The sequence below is a fragment of the Urocampus carinirostris genome, chromosome 6, assembly GCF_059441175.1.
Source record: "Urocampus carinirostris isolate Australia breed hairy pipefish chromosome 6, RoL_Ucar_1.0, whole genome shotgun sequence".
NCBI lineage: Eukaryota > Metazoa > Chordata > Actinopteri > Syngnathiformes > Syngnathidae > Urocampus > Urocampus carinirostris.
Genome location: NC_142354.1, coordinates 28,380,961 through 28,400,902, shown reverse-complemented (window position 1 = coordinate 28,400,902; position 19,942 = coordinate 28,380,961). Strand labels below are relative to the sequence as shown.

Here is a 19,942-nt window from a genome sequence, read left to right as displayed (position 1 = left end):
TACAATAGCCGTATCCCCATGGTCAAGCCACTTCTGAACTCAAGACAACGGAAGAAGCGTCTGACTTGGGCTATGGATAAGAAGCACTGGACAGTTGCAGAGTGGTCCAAAGTCCTCTTTTCAGACGAAAGCAAGTTTTGCATTTCATTTGGAAGTCAAGGCGCCAGAGTCTGGAGAAAGGCTGGAGAGGAGCAAAATCCAAGTTGCTTGAAATCCAGTGTGAAGTTCCCACAATCAGCAATGGTTTGGGGAGCCATGTCAGCTCCTGGTGTTGGTCCACTTTGTTTCATCAAGTCCAGAGTAAATGCAACTGTGTACCAAGAGATTTTAGAGCACTACATGCTTCCATCTGCTGAAAAGCTCTATGGAGATGAGGATTTCATTTTCCAGCATGATCTGGCACCTGCCCACAGTGCCAAAACCACCAGTAACTGGTGCACTGACCATGGCATCACTGTCCTTGTTTGGCCTGCTAATTCCGCTGACCTGAACCCCATTGAGAATTTGTGGGGTATAGTTAAGAAGAAAATGAAAGACACCAGACCTACAAATGCAAATGAGCTGAAGGCCGCTATCGAAGCATCCTGGGCATCAATAACACCTCAGCAATGCCACAGGCTGATTGCCTCCATGCCACGCCGGATTGATGCAGTAATCTGTGCAAAAGGATTCCCAACCAAGTACTGAGTGCATCAATGGACATTTTCAAATGTTTGATTTAGTTTTGCTGTTATAAAATTATTTTTTTACTTGGTCTGAGGAAGTATTCTAATATTTTGAGATAGGATTTTTGAGTTTTTTTCAGCTGTAAGCCAAAATCAGCAATATTTAAATAATAAAAGGCTTGAAATAGTTCAGTTGATGTGTAATGAATCCAGAATGTATGACATTTTTGTTTTTTTAATTGCATTACAGAAAATAAAGAACTTTATCACAATATTCTAATTTTCTGAGACAGTCCAGTAATTCATATCCTACTTTCTGGAAATTTGTTTTTGTATGTGTTTGTCTTGCTGTCTGTCCCCCCTCTTGAGGGATATGACCAGGGTAGATAGATGGATAGAGAGAGATGGCTGGAATGGAATAACCACAAAAAATACTGTGTTTCAGGGGTATACGTTTGAAAATGGGTTGGTTGATTGGATCCCTTAATCACTGGGGTCATAGGGGCACCATTCCCTGTTGTGTGTCTTGGGCAGTTACAGCCTGCTGGCCGCTATCCCTCTCCAGGCCAAAGTACAAAAAACACCATGAGAAAATTTGCTCTTAAGATCTACGATTATGGTTTATGCACCAACCCCCACAACACCATGCCTCGCCGGGTAAAAAAAAACCCATATGCACAGTGTAAAGCCTGGTAGTGGCAGTGTCATTCTTTGGGCTGTTTTTCTTCAGCTGGAACCAGCGGCTTCGGTCAAGGTGGAGGGGATGTTTATGTCTGAACTGTCAATTTTAGCGCAAGCCATTCGTCTGTCAGCAAGACATAAGTTCATGCTGCAAAGGAATTTCACCTTTCAGCATGACGTTGACCCCACGCAGAAATAATTCATAGATGCAGAAGCACCCAAAACACATTTTACTCCGTGATGAGGAACCGACTTGGTTTCATGTCGGGTTGATTGGCGTTTTGCTGACATATCAACACAGTTGATTAAGCCCAGTTTGTATCCATTAGGCCTATTCCACTTTCTGGTGCTAGCTGGTAATGAGATAGCTGCTGCATTCTGCAAAGCTAGTATTACTTCAGTGTTTACGTCTTTCATGCTAGCTTTGGCGGCCAGTTGCCTCATCCATACCTGAGTTACTGAAACGTGTATTGGTTAGAGAAGAACGGCTTTTTCTTAAGCACGTTCCTTTACATTAGAGAGTTATGAGACGGAAAAACTAAGTGCTAGAGCTGAGCAGTTCCATTGAAGTTTTTACTCCAATAATTCTAAGCACAAATAAGGTACGGAACATGGCTGTTTGTTTCACAAATGAGAAGACCAGAATGGTTGACAATCACTTTTATACTGGGAAGGCACCTTATGACGAAAATAAAACAGGTAATGTAAAAATCCCTACTCTACAAAAAGTTTTTCTACACTGGTAAAAAGTAAGTACTAAGTACTAATCTCGCATGTACTAATTACACTCAAGACTGCAAATTAAAAAAACACTTGAAGCAATGTAGAAACTGAATAGATATATTAAGAAGTCATGATTATTCATCTATTTGAGTTTATCTATGAAGTAAGTAAATAAGTGAAGGAGTTATCCATCTATTATTAGGGTCGCGGGGGTGCTGGCAGGGGACTCCCTGAACTGCTTGCCAGCCACTGGCTCGTTCACACCTAGGGAAAATTTGGACCGGCCAATTAACCTGACATGCATGATATTGGAATGTGGGAGGAAACCAAGGTACCTCGAGAAATCCCATGCAAACATGGGGAGAACATACAAACCTTGCACAGGACGGCTGGTTGCTGGATTTGATCCCATCGTACACCGTGATTTTTTGATTTTTCTTTTTAGTTTATCCCTCTCACAGTGAACATGCACCTACAATAAAATATCAGACCCCACCATGATTTCTAAGTGGGAGAAATAGCAAAATAGCAAGGTGTTCAAATACTTATTTTCTTTACTGTGTATATATATATAAGATATGTATATATCGCCATGAATGTATGATTTATTTATTATTATTATTCTTTATTAATCAGTCATTTATAATTTTGGTAGAATTCACTACTTTATTCATTCAGTCGTAATTGTAAAGCATCTCTATTATTTTGAATGTGTTCTATTTTGGCCTAAGATTACATCAGCTTTTGTTAGATGATTTTCCACTCTGGCTTACTCTTATCTTTGGTTTTAGTCAGCCACAGGAGCGCCTTTCAAGGCATGTCAAGTCATGCTTTTTGTATAGCCTTTAATCACAAGTAGTCTCTGATTAAGAGTAATTGTTCATTTTTGTTAGGTTTAGGTCCTCAAATACTGCCTTTCTTGTAAAAGAGTAACCAGCCATCTTTGGATGAGCACTTGTGATTTCTACAGTCATCGCCTTGTAGCCCATTTGTGCCCGGAATATTCTGTCATCAAAAACCTCAAAGAAATCTTGTGGAAAATAATTTCCCTTCATTTCTTCATTTTGTCTTCTCCCGACCCTGGGTGTTGTGTTTAATATCACAACATAATCTGCTCATCCCTCAGCCTTTATTTTGGCAGTCTCTCAACCCAGATGTCAAATGAACATGCAGAAGAAGAAAGGCCCATCAACAATATTGCATTGAAATACTAAAGCAGAAATGCGTATGAAACACGATTAAATCATATAGAGCGACAGGTATTTGCATCTGCGAAACTTTCCTAGAAGGTTGTGGAACTAACTTTAGTCGATTGCGGCTGAGAAGCTTGCTGTAACTGCTCGCTGACTCTGGCATTAATGGCTTGGGTCTCTGCCGGTGAAAATAATCGTAGATTCCAAGTTAAAGCCCGTCTGAAACTCCAAACAGAAGAGAAATGGCCTTAAACAATTGATCTAATGAGCTTTCGTTTGTTTTAAATCACAAGGTTTAAATCCCTCACCATCAAATATATCACCCATTCCGAGTATGTATCATGAGACTTGTATGCCAAAACCGTCAAATTATTGTCTAGGTTCAACAAAAGGTTTTGTTAAGATTATTCTTATTATTTTCTTAACAAACTGAAGTTGGACTCACGGATCAATCCCCTTCTACTGGTTCCGGTGAGATCCAACCTCTGGTCTGAAACTCTAACAGATGTTCAGAAGGCAGCAGCACATCTGGACAATGTGCTTTCTATTCACTGCCACCGCAAGAAAGGCAAGCTTTTGAATCTGGGTCGAATTGGGCCTCTCTGCGCCCAAAACGTTATTATAAGGTCAGCTCCAATTGTGTTTCTGTGGCTAAAACTAACAAGATTTCAACCGTGGAAAAACATCTGCGTTTGTATGGAGATGGTGTATAATATTGCACTGGAATTTTTAGAGTGAAACTCTGTTGGAACCGAAATAAGTGGAGCAATGTCAGTTACAGTGCCTTGCCCCCCAAGAACATTTTGACATATTTCCATATTACAGGCTCGAACTTCGAGAATTAATAACTCGAAAATTTTTCCAAGAATCATCAACATGTGAGACACATAAAAAGTTAATCACATTTATCCAACATTTTATATTGCGCTCACAAATAAGTTAAAAACTAGGCGTATTGGCATGTTTGAGGGAATATTTTGTACAACCAAACAGTTTTGGGTATGTCTCTATAAGTTTTGCACATCTTGAAACAGAAATATTTGACCATTCCTTACAAAACAGCTCGAGTTCCTTAAGGTGGTTGTTTGTGCACAGCATTTTTCAGATCTTTCCACAAGGGTTCTATAGAGTTGAGGTCTGTACTTTGACTTGGCCATTCTAACACCTTTATATTGTTAGTTTTAAACATTCCATAGTAGATTTTGCTTTCGTTGTCGTGTTGGAAAGTGAACCCATTCGCAGGTCTCTTGCAGACTCCAGATTTTTCGCACAATCGCTCTGTATTTAGCTCTACCCATCAAACCATCTTCCTAGTCGCTGATGAATAAAGCAACCCCATATTTGACAGTGGGAATGGTGTTTTCAGGGTGATATGCAGTGTTACTCCTATGCCAAACGTAACGTTTTGCATTCAGCCCAAAAAGTTCAACTTTGGTCTTATCTGACCACAGGACCTTGTTCCACACGTTATTTGTGTCTCCCATGTGGATAATTGCTAATGCCCAACGGACCTTTTTTTGGCATCCTTTTAGAAACGGGTTTCTTCTTGCCACTCCTCCATAAACGACAAATTTATGGTTAATAGTTGTCTTACACATATGGTCCCTCCTCAGCTGTGTATACCTGCTGGTTGTTCAATGTGATAATGGACCCTCTTGGTTCTCTGATTAGTTTTCTACTTGGTTTCGCCAAAGGTTTAGAGGGATGTCCTGGTCTTGGTAAATTTACAGTGGTTTTATGTTCTCCATTTTGATATTATTGCTCGCAATCTGCTCAGGGAGATGTCTGTGTGTCGCAAAATATTCTTGTATCTCATTCCTGATTTGAACTTTTCCTGAACTTTATCCTGGTGTTCATAATGCTCTCTGTTCTCCAGTGTCTACTTTCATAGACCTCTAAGCCCATCACAAAGTAGGTGCATTTAAACTGAAACCTAATGACACACAAGTGCACCCTGTTTGCCATTGTTTGTCATTTTGGTCGACATTGGATCATTCAGCAGTCGTTAGTGAACTTCTGGAGTCAGTTGGCTGAGCTAAGAGAACAGGGGGCCAATATGCTTCCTAGACCTACTTTTCAGTTTGTTTGTTGTAAATGTAATATAAAATGTGGAAATAATTTGGTTCCACTTGATGATTGTCTCTCACATGTTGTTTATTCTTAGAGAATATTTTAGTTTTAAGTTTGAAGCGTGAGATATGACAATATGACAAAAGGTTTGTGGAGTCCAATTCTTTGCCTGGGCATTGTAGCACTATCGTTGTGAGCCGACAAATGATTGTTTATTTCTATTTCACTTCATATTCGTTCGGCCGAATGTTCAGTGGCCAATCACAGACGGGAGAAACTCACTCATTTCCTATGGCGCCAGATGTTGCCACGCTAGTGGTCATCCATCATGTGAACCACGGGGGAAAAAAAATAATGCGCATACGAGCGAGTGCATGTGGCGTCCAGATGCAGTAAATTTAACAGATTCCTTTTACAGAATACCTTAAAGTTCTACACATGAGTGACAAATAAATTGAAAATGCAACATTAACTTTTTTTATGTTGACACAGTGCCGGAACACCTGAAACTGGTTAGAGATATAATTCAAATCTTTCTTCTTTGCTCTTCTGGTAAGCTGTTTGAAGGCGGGTTGTGTAGTTTTAGGTGTCCTTAAAATGTTTCTAATTAGATATTTTCTCTTAACCCATAAGAACTCACGTTTGTGTCACAAACACTGAACTCCCCAGTCTATTTGTCATAAAACACTATGTCAGACTTTATCACATCAAAACCCTAAGTGACCCTTTCTCAACATCCTGGAATGAAGACCGTCATTTTTCAAGTCATTTTTATTTGTACAGCCCTTGATCATAAAGAGTCTCTGATAGTCATGTGACTCTTACAGAAAATGGCTTCTCCACTATAATGGTATTGCTGTTGCGTTAACTTCAGAGAAGCAGTAAACATCAAAGACCTGTATTTTGGTGTTACAGGTATTTTCAAACTCATTTGACGGTTCCAAAGCTTTGCTGACATGTCCTATTGTACCCTCCGACTGTGGGATTCAAACTGTGCCGGCATGTGTCGGTACTGTGATTTCAATGAATTTCGCACTGAGGTTCCAAATTGAGTACTATGTAGGTAGTTCCAATCGATTTTTGCAATCGGGAGATGGAATAAGAGCTTGCTCTGTCTACTCCACGCATCGGCCCGGTATTGCAGTACCTCCGGGAACGGTGCATTCGCGCTGATCGCTGCTTGGCTCTGTGGCTAGGACCTTGACTCAGCGTCTTGGCTGAGAGCAAGTGTCTCGGCCCCTTGGCTTTGTAGCGTATTATGATTAGACCGATAACGGATAATGGATAATTGATAAAGAATACAGAACAACAATTAAAAAAAAGGTTATCTTCCTAATCTATTTGGTGCAATCTAGTATGTTCAGTTGATGTATGTTCTGATTGTCTATTAAAAGTGTACGAAACAAATAGAAACAACACAAAATGCTAATGTAAATTAAAAAATAATAAGTAAATAAATAATAATAATAATAATAATAATGAATAAATAATAAATAAATAATAAATGGGTATTTCTGTATTCTATTTCTTTTATTTTATTATTTTATTTTTCAACACAAGGATACTGCTGGAAGTGTGAATTTCCCTTTGAGGATGAATAAACCCATTGATCTATCTATAACCTGCAAACAAATCTGCATTTCACTGACAACACCAACATATCAAACAGAAGAAAAGCGTTGGAAGGTCTGGTCTGAATATGTTTCACAAACAATGTCTCGATATCACCCCGGAAGAGCACAACCATATTGATGAGCAAATTGTTATCTTTAGAAGAACACACAGCCTAATAAAACTATGCGAAGGGCAAGCCCCACCCTTGGCGACTGAAAATTTTAGGTCGCTTTTGCTATTCAGGAATGGTCTCTTTAATAGTCAAAGAAGGTGACATTGGAAAAGCAGCTTTACTTGGCATGGAAGGCAATGTTGTGGTCAAGCTGTGTAAAACTGTCATGAACCAGGACGGAATCTCGGACCAAATCGCATTCTTTTTAAAGGAATCTTTATTGGAATGAGTTGTCAGAGCTTGCTTTGGACGCCGGCGTTTCTCGGTCCTCAGCCGCTTCGGACGGGATGGCAGCTCTGTGACAGGTAGGCAGAATCGGTACAGCTTAGCGGGCAGGTTGATGGCCAGGGCAGGAGAGCAGGTCGTAAACGTGGGGCAGAAACAGATCAAAACAGAAGGCAGGCAGGAATCAAGCAGAAGTCTTTGGTACTGGTAATCTGGCGAAACACACAGAGACACAAGTACGGTCTGACACCCTCCTCTGGCCGCTGACGACTTAAGTGGAGAGTGCCAGCCAATCAGAGAGCGCGCTCCTGCGCGCCAAACGATTGCCCCAGGTGTCATTTTGTCAATCATGACAAAAACTCCCATTGGAACAAAGCTACAAATTGTTTGCTGACAATCTTTTTCTTCAGCACTACTGGTTCTCAAACTTCTTCAGCAAAAGATCTACGTTAAAGATAAAAAAGTCTCACCAAGAGAGGCAGAGGATTTGTTGATGCCAGGGCGAGGCTGATCATTGTCAAGTGCTATAACTCGTCTGTTACCCCTGATCTCATCTTACTGTGCAATAGAGCCTTAAGATAATGCTTGACACTGGAGCAAAGCAGACAAGACATTTTTGGAGTTCAGGAGACCGCACATCGTGAAAGTGTACAACACATTTATAAGAGGAGTCAATCGCCTTGATTCATGCATTGCAAGGTGCAAATACCACATGAAGAGACGGAGGTGTCCTCCATCATGTTAGGTCTGGTTTATACACGGTTGATATACTGCTGTGACTATAATCTACTTGATGTTAAAAAAAATGTACTTTGAGATAGGAGCTTCCATGCAGAGGTTGCCACTTGCTTCGTTCTTCAGCAGACATGGAAAAGCCGATCCCACTCAATCCCACTTCTTCACCATTACTACCACCAGCGCCCAAAATGGTTGAGCTTAGAGTTCCAGATGACGTTCACTCTGGCCAAGTTGCCTGTTGGCCTGCAAGCACTGCATAGTCAATGCAACACCCCTCTCTGTAACAAATGAGATGTGCTTCTTTGCTTCACTGAGGAACAAAACTGTTAAAGGCCACACCATCTTGTGTAGGCTAAAAACACTTCCTGTTTTGCACAACTTTTGTTTTTTTTTGATATTTAAAAAAGTGTTATTTTGATGGGTTTTATGTGGTCCACTTAGTCTTTAATATATTCCATATACTTTTCCTGTAAGGAAAATGGGTCTGGGTTCTTATGGGTTAAGTATGCGTTAACAATGCTTTCATCCTTTATCATTGGTGTTCAGGACCCTAAAAGGATTACACTGATGAGAAGAAGGCTAGGTGATTGGGGGGACAGAGTGCTATCATGCGCGTAGTCGTTATTTTCTGTGTTTGTAGGATGAAAATGGTGAAAGTAGGAAAAGGACTGTTTCAAATACAGTCCAAATGCCAACCCAAACCCCAAAAGATGAAAAAGGAAGAGTTTTGTGTGCCCATCTAAGAATTTCACATGCTTGCATACGTATCAAAAGTAGCTGTAATAATGACTTCAGCCAGAAGATGGCATAAGCAAGTAGAATATTTTGAAGTTACATACACCACCTTTATTGTTGTGCTAAATGGCTTGGTTGAATAATCGGCCTTGTGTTTTAAAAAGTCACTTTCATCATAAATTAGTTGGAAAATTTCACTCATCTGTCAATGATTGGCCTATAATGTACAGTACTTATGTCAAAGTTAAGGCCCGCAGGCCATATCCGGCCCATGAGAAGGTTTTCCAGGACCACTCAGATGATCAGGGTTCGCACGGGTAATATCCTTTAAAATGCTAGAATATTAATATGATGTGCTTTTAAATGCTTTAAGCTGTTGTCATGTTTATCAACAAGTCTGCTTGAAATGACGCAGACACTTCTCTCTGGTGACTTCGCTTTGCTGTTGGATTTGTTCTCTTTCGTGATCAACTGCTGCTAGTATTTGTATGGCATTGTCCTATGAAGTGTCATTGCTCCCTGCAGGTCGCACCTAAGAGGACAGTGCATGCTAAGAAATGTGTAATTCTGCAATTATGTATGTATGTATGGACATTTATCAAGATCCATGGAAAAAATTGAGGTAGTCTCCAAGTGGTAAATTTAAATGCAAAGACTTTATCCAATTAAAAATCTAAGCTACATATTACAGTCATTTTACCCAACACCTATAAGGGGAGAGATATTTCTCAAAAATATTTACACACGTATTGTTCAGATAAACAAATATATTTGCGATTTTCCTTAAGATCTAAAAATCATATGCCTTGATAAATGCAGACGCAAGATTAAAAACTTCATATGTAAATCATTTAATGGTACTCGAGAATTTTCAAAAAAATCTTTGAAAGTCTTTAAAAAAGTGTTTGAATTTGGCTTTGAAAAATGTGTACGTGCCCTGATTTTTTTTTTCACTGTTTTCTACTTCTTGAAAAAAGTGTTGTTTTCTGTGTATATATTTTTTTACTTTATTTTATCTAAATCTAATTATTTTAAAAAATGGTTTTGATTGTTTGAATAATAGAAAATTTCCATCATTTGTATTTATTTTTTCGTTTACTTTAGCGAGAATAGAATCTATAGGCTACTGACGGTGCCTGTGTAGCCTCATACTGTAGTGGCTAGCGTTGCTGAGCAGAATCTAGGATCAATCTCAATAAAAAAAAAAAAAAAATGGAAAATTGAATATGAAAACACATAATGCACCAAAAATATAATCGTCATTTTAACTATTGAGCACGTATTTCGTTTTTGAGGTAAGCTTTCAGCTTTTGCATCTGTATTGTCATAGTTTTGGGTGTCGCTACCTTCGACTACCACAACATTAGCAACTGACATTAGCATCTTCTATTTAATGTTCATGTTCTGGGGATTCTCTATCTAAAGTCAATTTGTCTTTTGTGCCTGTTGAGAATGACACATTACTGATGGAGCCACAAAAAAAACATTGCTTGATTTAACTGATCATATTGCAATAGATTTCTTTTGGTTTTCTGTAGGTTCAAGTTCGTTTAATAGTCTATATGCTTCATTCGAAATATTTTCAATATTCCGTCAGTCTGGCCCTCGATTTGCGGTCACATTTTTGATTTGGCCCTCCGTCCGTTTGACTTTGACACTCCTGTTGTACAGTACGGTTAAATACACAAGATTACTCAAACATTTCATAAGAACACTATGCCAACTCGTGTCCAAATGTATCGAGACAACTGTACTTCATAAGTGTCTTGTTTCATTGCCCTTCCAGTTTAAAAGGGTAACAGACACATCTTCAGATGTACAGTACAGTATATACCATCCAGTGCAAAAATACATTTCATGAACATATGAACATGAACTCAGCGAGTGTCGGGCCTATAGCCCGCTTTGAATTTGATATGATCCACCATGCAATTGTAAAAACAAATTTGGGGGACCGCTAAAGGTCAAATATTTAATCGCCAAACGTTTGTGACATGATTGGTGCGGTCAAGTTGGGTTACGGTGAACCTTCGTTTATCGTGGGGGTAACTTTCCAAAAAGAACCTGTGATTTTTTTTATGCGAAATTTGTAAGTAGAAACCTTAATTGTTTTATAATTAATACTCTTATACATTAATGTAAAAAATATTTCATATATATATATATATATATATATATATATATATATATATATATATATGTATATATGTATATAGAAAAATGTATATAGAAAAACGCACGAAGCATGTTATACATTATTCTGTCCACATGGAATCAACTCGAAGCCCCTGAACATCTTTATTAGGATTATTATTGAACAGAAATACTTAAATCAATTGACATACCAACAACTCACCATTTTTACTGTATATCAACTTCAATAGACTAATGACTAATAGTGTCAGAGTTTGAAATGCCCCTCTGTGTTGGGTGATTCTCTGTAGCAACATATTTCCCTTACTCTTATTTTTCTCAAATCTGCAAAATGCATATAAGAAGTACTTTATTTATTCTATTTAACCCTGAACAAAATGCATTTTCTAATGTTATTTTTGTACTTTAGATAAAACGTTGTTGACACAAATGCTCAATTGGATTGAGTCCGCAATACAACGAAATCAACTTTCTCAAGCTGTGTTGGCTATGAAATTATAAAATCTTTTTTTTCTTTAAAAAAAAGTTAAAAACGACACTAAACTTAATTTTATTATGCAATTAAATTTGAATGAATTTCCATTTTTACTTTCTATCTTGTTCACATTTTACATGTCCCTTTTAGTAATTTTCTACCCTGTTAGAACGTGCTCAATTGTCCCCCGAAAAGACTACAATTCCATAAAAGCCATTTACAGGAAGTGATGTCCTTTGATTTAGGCGGCAGTTCAACTGTGGAAAAAAAGCTAAGCTCTCCTTTTTATTTTCTTTTAAATGTGTATTAGGAACTTTTAAAGTTCTACTCTGTTGTGGAGAATTTTTTTTAAGTACAAATAAACAAAAAACATATAAGATTTAGTTTTAAAATTTTATTATTCTGTTGAACGTTAGCCAGCTAGAAGTTGATTAAAGAGTTACAGCTAGATTAGCTTATTTAGGTCTCTGAACAGGTAGAAGTGGGGACAGGGAGTGATAATAATAATCTATACAAATAATATTACCATAACATTAACTTCCTATAGAATGTGTTTTTGAAAAAAAAAAAAAATTTTTTAAATGAGCTGTATTGTTAAAATGTTCGTCGGGAAATGGCAGGGTGGAAAACTTGCTAGCAGATCTTCGAATGTGATTATGGGCCTCTGAGTTGCTTCTCTTATTGGTTTTCTCCACTTTTTTTCTTTCTTAAGTCTCCAAGTCCCTTCGTCATCGTCGGGGCAGAGACGGATAATTTTTCGTGGGTGTTCGCAAGAACGCGATGACTGAAACCGTGCGATCACGTCAACAAAAACATCGGGCGCTGAAAATTTCTTGCAAAGTTCATGCATTGTTTATACATAAGTTTAGTGTTCTTGCAATAAGATGTAATTTTGGAAAAAAATTCCCCTTGTGTTTATGGAAAGCATTGTTTAGATATCGCAAGTATCACAAATGCAAAAAAAAAAGAAATGTCGTGAAATGAAAGTTCTACTTCAAATGCATCCTTTTACAAAAAGCTGTTTTTCTCAGAAGTTATCTTGAAAACAAGTATTTTCAAAAAATGTTCATATGTTATTTACTAAACAATGGTTAAAGCTAGAAACATACTAATGAAAGATTAACTCGATTTTCTGTAGGCCAGCAAAAATGAGTCAAAATGCAAATATTGGCTGGCACCTGCACTACCCATTTGAAGGAGAAGCATCTGGCATTGAAAGAGTTAAGAACCATTGTCCTAAAACGACCTTTTCAGAATTGAAGTGATCTTTGAAAGGCGATGAAGTGGTTACATGAGTCACAAACTACAAGATGACCCAAAAATTTAACCATTGTGGGAAGTTAGATTAAATATATGGTAATGATTTTGAATGTTGTTCACCGCACCACTACGTAATATGGACAATCTGCCATGGTACCACATTTCCATTGGCCAAGTTAACACAAGTGGCAAACTGGTGACAATCTGGGTGGTCTTTCAACTTTTTCTTCCCAGGCGACTGGGTGCCTGGGATTTCCAATAGCAATTTTAAACACGGTTTTAACCGCAATGTTTTTCCCCCTCAATTTGTGTCCCGGTTTGAGTCGCGCATTCAGTGAACAACGTGACATTAAGGGTCAAGCCAAGTTGTGAAAAGACCTCAAGCATGAAGTGATTATTAGCCTTATTTTCCCTGTTTAACCATCTTGGATCCTTGTGGCCTTCTGAATAAATATACACATTATAAAGTCACTGGAATTAGTGAGTAAATGGTTTGATTCAGAATAGCCAGGCTAATTATAGAACCGTGAACCTAAGCTAGTGTGTACAGTTTCTTCTAAATTGTTATGAACAGCAAGGTCAAACCGTTTGAGTTTCTAGTTGAAGAATGAATGGGGAGATTTCTTTCATGTTATTTACAGGTAGATGTAAAAGGGAAAAACATTTTTTCCAGGCTTTGAGTGCAGCCCCTTTGAGCTTGTTTGTGTCTTGGGAGGTCCTCATGAAACATTCTTTGATATAGAACCACCTTATTTCATAGAAACTCATTAGAAATATTTTTTCTCGACCTTTACGCATACTAGCCTGGAACAATGAACATTAGTAAATAGAGTGGAACAATTTTTCTTCCTTCGTAATGAGGGGGCCTATCGTGGATGCAGAGCCGGAGCTAGCTGAGCGGCTAGCGGCGTTATAAGTCTTCGGTATCGTCCGTAATCATGGTAAATGTGAACTCTGCCAAATAAGACTGACGAACTGGCTGTGCTGGTGAAAAACATCAAAGCGTACAGGGAATGCAGTTTGCTGTGTTTTACGGAAACGTGGCTCACGTCTAGCATCCCGGACACTAACGTGGAGCTACCCGGCTTCAGCGCTGTTAGACAGAGACACAAAGCCTGCGGGAAGTGGAGAGGAGGTGGACTTGCTATCTACATGAACGTAGTGTCTGTTTATTTATGTTTGGGTTATAACTTATAAGACAACAGGTCATGCATTAGATTTTACCATTGAAATTTGTACGCAATAATATAGTTACAAATGAAAATTACTGACAATCACTTTTATACTGGGAGGGCAATCCACGAGTAAAAACAAAACAGTTGAGAAAATCGAAACATTAAGTAGAATGCTAGTGGAAATTCCCACTGAATACCCCCTTTGTTTAAACTAGTTGTAACAAGTACTGATATCTTTCAAGGCCACTTATTGTCAATAAAGTAAAAGCACCCCCGCGACCCTACTGAGGATAAGCGGCGCAGATAATGGTTGGACGGATAGATATATATATTTATATAACATATTGTGTCATGTTTTATGTATATAATACATATCCTACTTTCTGGAAATTAACCAAATACAGGTGGCTGGAATGGAATAACAACAAAAATGACTGTAAAGTTGGTTGGTTGGTTGGTTGGTTGGGTCCCTTAACTGCTAGTCGTAGGGGCACGATTTGTTGTGGTGTGTCTTGGGCAAGTACAGCCTGATGGCGCCCATCAATCTCCTGGCCATTTTATATCCCCCCAAACGCTCGCTTACTTGCTAAAAAAAGTTTCCTTTGTATCGGTTGATTCTTCCCAGGACATTTTCAATTTTAATTTCTTCTCAGACGGTGAAAAAGCCACAGTTGTATCCATCCACGTATAGTGTAAGTTTATGCTCCTGGTAAGCCACATAAGAGCACAATTTGCAAAAAGGTGCAGTAACGGAGTACACATTTATAGGGATAATAAACAGCAGGGTGCTTCAATGAATGTGGTGAGGGACATAAATGAATTCATCCTTTCTTTGACATCAAAAAATGAATGCGGAATCGACTTCAATTTGCATAATAACGTTGCTCTTGCTGGCTCCCCTCGATCTATTTGTTGTTAACTAGCATGTTTAAGGGATAATAATTCGATTGTGACTCGTCTTGAAACTAGAATTCAGATTGGTCCGATCAGCACGCAGGAAACAGAAAAAAGTTCTCAGCTTGGTTTGAGTGTAAACACGCTTCATAATTCCTCGAAGTACATATAAATCCGTGGAATTTATTAATAGAAAGAAATACACGATGTTCCGAAGACGTCAAACCGCAAAATAGTCACTGCATTTGCCCTCTACTCTCATAAATACCAGATTGGCGGAACGCACCATACGATACGCGCACACGTGTGTATGTTGGCATGAGCTAACTGTGCACAAAGACACACTTCTGTATGAAAGGCCGTTTTAGAAATAGATATACTTGCTCTCACATATAACATCATACTCTCACACAAGCAAAACTATGCCCTCATCCAGACACAGTCATATCCAATCACATACACTACTATACTCTAATATCCACTACTTTACTCTCTCACACATGCAATTATACTCTGACTCTCAGTTCTATACCCTCTCACATACTACTATACTCACACACCATTAAAATTGCTATTACCACAAGGCACTTGAGTCAACCTCATGGTCCAATTCTGAGAGAAGCACACGAATGAAATGAGCGTCAATTTGGAGTATGTCCACCAAATGTCGCCAAAGCCAGGGGCCAGTATGTGTGTGACAGCATAGTGGTAAGAGAAAGTATAGTAGTGTGTGTATGAGAGTAAAGCAATATGGGTGAGAGAGTACAGGAGTGTGTGTAAGAGAGTGTAGTATGTTTGAGAGAGTATAGCAATGAGTATGAGAGTATAGTAGTGTGCGTATGAGAGTGTAGTAAGTGTGAGAAACTATATTTATGTGTATGTGAGTTGAATATGTGTACGAGAGTATAGTAGTGTATGCAAAATATATGCAAAATAGTAGTATGTTTGAGAGAGTATAGTAATATGTTTGAGAGAGTGTGGTACTGTGGTTTTGTGTGTGTGTGTGTGTGTGTGTGTGTGTCTTTGTGTGTGTGTGACTGTGAGTGTAGCGGTATGTATGAGTGTGCGTGTGTAGTGTGTAATGTGTGTCAGAGAGTGGTGTAGTATGTGTGTAGTGGGTATGAGAGTATAGTAGTGTGTGTGCGTGTAGTACGTGTGACAGTATAGTAGTGTGTATGAGAGTATAGTAATGTGAATGAGAGAGTATACTAATGTGTGACAGAGTACAGTGGTATGTGGGAGAGAGTATAGTAGCGTGTGTAGTATGTGTGAGAGAATGAGTATGTGTGAGAGAACAATAATGCGTATGAGAGTGTAGTACTGTTTATGAGAGTATATTAGTGTATATGAGAGTATGTTAGTGTGTATGAGAGTATAGTGTGAGAGGGTAGTATGTGTGTGAGCATAGTTGCATGTATGAAAGAGTACAGTAGTGTTTGTGCGTTGTGCATGACTGTATATGTATGAGAGTACAGTTTTGTAATTGTGAAAGTATGATGTTATATGTGCGAGCAAGTATGATATAACTCTCAAACGGCCTGTAGACTGCGGCGCTGAACTTTAACATAGTCTAGAAGGGGTAGAGCCGTCTCCCCTTCGGGCACTCGGCCAAGGCAAGGAGGGGAAATACCTCAGGCTGTCCCCGCCGGGCTCAAGAACATGATCTAAGACCTGGCCACATCAATTCCCAGACTTCACAAAGGGGCTATTCTTTCACGCCACTCCTCATTCATTTTGTAAATGATATAAATCCCTCAATTTCACTGTTCATTAAAAAATATCACATTCGGGCCAGAATTAATCCCACTTGTGTGGTCCAAAATTAGCTTTCTAATGAGGTGGGCAATGATAAGCAATCATGCTAAAACGGTGACAGTATTATTATTTACTCGTTTTTAAGGTAATATCTGTTTTGGATTTGGAGTTAAGGTTGATGTTTTTTTCTATTGTGAGGAAGTTTGAAAAAATTATGGTCGCAATGATAACATTCGGCAGATTACATGGTTCGAGATAAATTTAATCACAACGGAAACGTGAAGAAAAACGTGAAGAAAACGCACATTTTCAGTCCTAAATCAAAAAAGAACTTATACCAGAAATGACAGGAGAGGTTTGACTTTCAGCATTAGCTCTAATGGCGGTAGAAAAAAACCCGTCTTGGTTCAAACTTGAAACGCACGAATAATCTGTACGACATTGTAATAGAAATCGTCTTCAGGAAAGATAGGAGGATGGAATTTGTGCCGATTAAAGCTGCAGGGGTGATTTATAGCCATAAAATAGTTATTGAGGGTTGTAATGATTAAGCCTACTGAAGGCCTGGGTTTGAAATTGACAGCCCGCCACTGAATTCTATTTTGTGGACTTGATCTTAACTGTTGCAAGGACATTATGTATTATTTAGTGTTAAAAATTTCATTAAATGTCATTAAAAAAATGTTATATAAATGTGCACTTTTTATAACACCCGTAATTCAAGAAATTTGTAATTGTAAGCCACTTACGGGGTGGCAAACACAAAGCCACTGATAAAATCATGGCCATCAAGAAGATCCATCCAGAAAAAGAAGAGTAAGGGGAGCCAGAACTGCGGTTGGAGAGGTTTCTTCGCTGGATCCAAATGTACTGAACCTCCTAAATGTCTGGAGGCAGGAGTTTGGTCTCGATCTCATCTTTGAGTTTCTGTGCATGGACCTGGAGAAACACGTTGACTCTATTGTATCAGATACCTAAATACTTAAGCCCAGTGTTAGTCAAGAGCTAATTATATCAGGTCATCTGTTATAGTGGTCGAGTCATTCATCAAGACCTGGATTCCCAGAGACTTTCGATTGACAATAAGGAAGTTATCAAAATGGCTGACTTTGGGGTAGCTTGAGCATTTGGTGTTCCCGTGTCCGTAGTATGTAAAATTGTTCAAGATGTCCAAAACAGCTACGACGCAGATTTCGAATTTAGCCAGCTAGTCAACACAGATGATGACATGTCTCAGGTCCAGGAGTGGTCCACTGACTAATCCAAGTTCTTCCTTCTCCCTCACTCCGCCACTAGCCAGGCAGCTGGAAAAGACAGGAAAACAAAAGTATGTGGTTGGCATCAATCATAAACTCTAGAATATAAGTTTGTCTTAAGTCTGGATTCAAACACTTCCACTGAGGTTGCAGATCATCTCTCAGGGGACAGAGCATTCCACAGCACCAGGCCTGAATGGAGAACGCTCCCAAGCCTGCAGATTTCTGCAGTAACATAGGAGGAAATTAAATCAGAAAGATAAGTTTTTGTATTTTAGTACCAGACCCTTAAGGTCAAATCTTAAATGGACAGGAAGCCAAATCAAGCTAGCTAAAATTGGGGTGATATGATCAAACTTCTTCGTTCAAGTCAAAAGTCTTGCACCTGCATTTTGAACCAGCTGCAAACTTTCTATGCAAGGCATCAGGGGACCAGAGAGCAATACATTCCAGCAGTCGAACCAAGAAGTAACAAGCCAATGAATTATAATCTCAGTATCTGATTTTGACAGCATTGGGCGAATTTTCGCAATATTACGAATGGACAAAAAAAGGTATTCTATTAATATTTTTCTCATGTAACTGAAATTCCAATTGATATTTTTAGTGCTGCCACCATCTTTGTCATGATTACCCAAGTGGAGCCACCTGGGGTAATCATGTGGCGCGCTGGAATGTGCTTCCTGATTGGTTAATGCTCCCTTTTTAAACGCGTTACGCGGAGAACTCTTTGTCGGAGGATTACCTTTTACCCCGTTTGACTCGCCTGATTTTCCTGTGTCTTTTTTTACTTGTTTACCTGATTCTGCATGCCTCCGATCCAACCTGTTTCCGTTCCACGCTACGATCTTCTCTTCAGTCCCGGTAAACTCGACCTGCTTCCGTCCCACGCTACGATTGGCTACGTGTCCCGAAGCTGTCTTCACGGCGTTGCTGCTGACGTTCGACGGTCATCGCGTCTCCCGCTAACCCTGTACGCTTCCCCAAATAAAGAACTGTACGAACGCTCTGGGGTCTCCTGCTCTGTTCTGGTCTTCCCTGACAATCTTTGCTGAACTTGCCACCAAGGAGACTCTGAAATGGATCAGATGTTAAGAATTTTTAAGACTTTAGCAACGCCGCATGATAATGTTTGGCCAGATGTGGAGAGCTTACCCGACACAAAATCAGTCTTCCCCAAATGGAAGTCTGGCCACATTTCAACAACTGTGAAAAACATGGATACAAATGGTCTGGACCAACTGAAAAAGATTTTGGTTTACAATCCTCTGAAAATAATTTTAGCATATGAGGTGTTGAATCATTCTTATTTCGACTATTTGGACAAGTCAACTTTACCTGCTCTCTTATATCTTTAAGCTGTAATTTTCCCCTGTGTTCCGGTCTGGAGCCTTTGCTCTGAAAATGCTGGTCTACTAGTGATCCCAAGAGCCAAGAAGATATCAGCAGGTTTGAGAGCGTTCTCCTTTCGGGCTCCGGTGCTGTGGAATGCTCTGCCCTCTGAGATTCGATCTGCGACCTCTGTGGAACGGTTTAAATCCAGGCTTAAAACACACTTATATTCTATAGCATATGTATAACCTATATTTTATGTTGACAATATCTGTTTATTATTTGTCACTGCAGCATGCATTGCAGCCTGGTCATCCTGGAAGGGGAATGACCTCTTGTGCGGTCCCTTTTCAAGGTTTCTTCATTTACCTCAAGTTGAGGTTTTGAGTTTTTCCTTGCCCTCATGTAGGTTTTAGATCAGCGGATGGTGTAAAAATAGTCTGTAGTTTGCAATAGTCTGTGGTCTGTGCAGCCCCTTTAGACTCCTTGTGATTAAGGGCTATGCAAATAAACATGATTTGACTTGACTTTTTCTGTTTAATTAAGCAAATGGCAACACTTTTTCAGACATTTCAGTTTAGAGTTAAATATGGTTCTGTTTGTCATATGCGATCAATAACTGAATTTGTGTATTTATGTTTTATCAATCGAAGTTTTCTTGTGGGAATGTTAACATTTTTTAAAAATATGAAAACAATTCAATATTTATTCTACATGAAATAGGGCTCACCGTCTCACCTAGAGGAAGCTGACTTGGTTGTCCGCCATCTTGCTACTACGGGTACACCCAGAAACAAAAAAATGTTGCGGTTTGGTAGCTTTTAG

General features: G+C 39.0%; 2 pseudogenes; both read left to right on the top strand.

Moving 5' to 3' along the window:
• Positions 1 to 1,250: 1,250 nt before the first annotated feature.
• Positions 1,251 to 8,432, top strand: LOC148364498 (uncharacterized; annotated as a pseudogene).
• LOC148364499 (U2 spliceosomal RNA) lies at positions 6,404 to 6,494 on the top strand (annotated as a pseudogene).
• Positions 8,433 to 19,942: the final 11,510 nt, after the last annotated feature.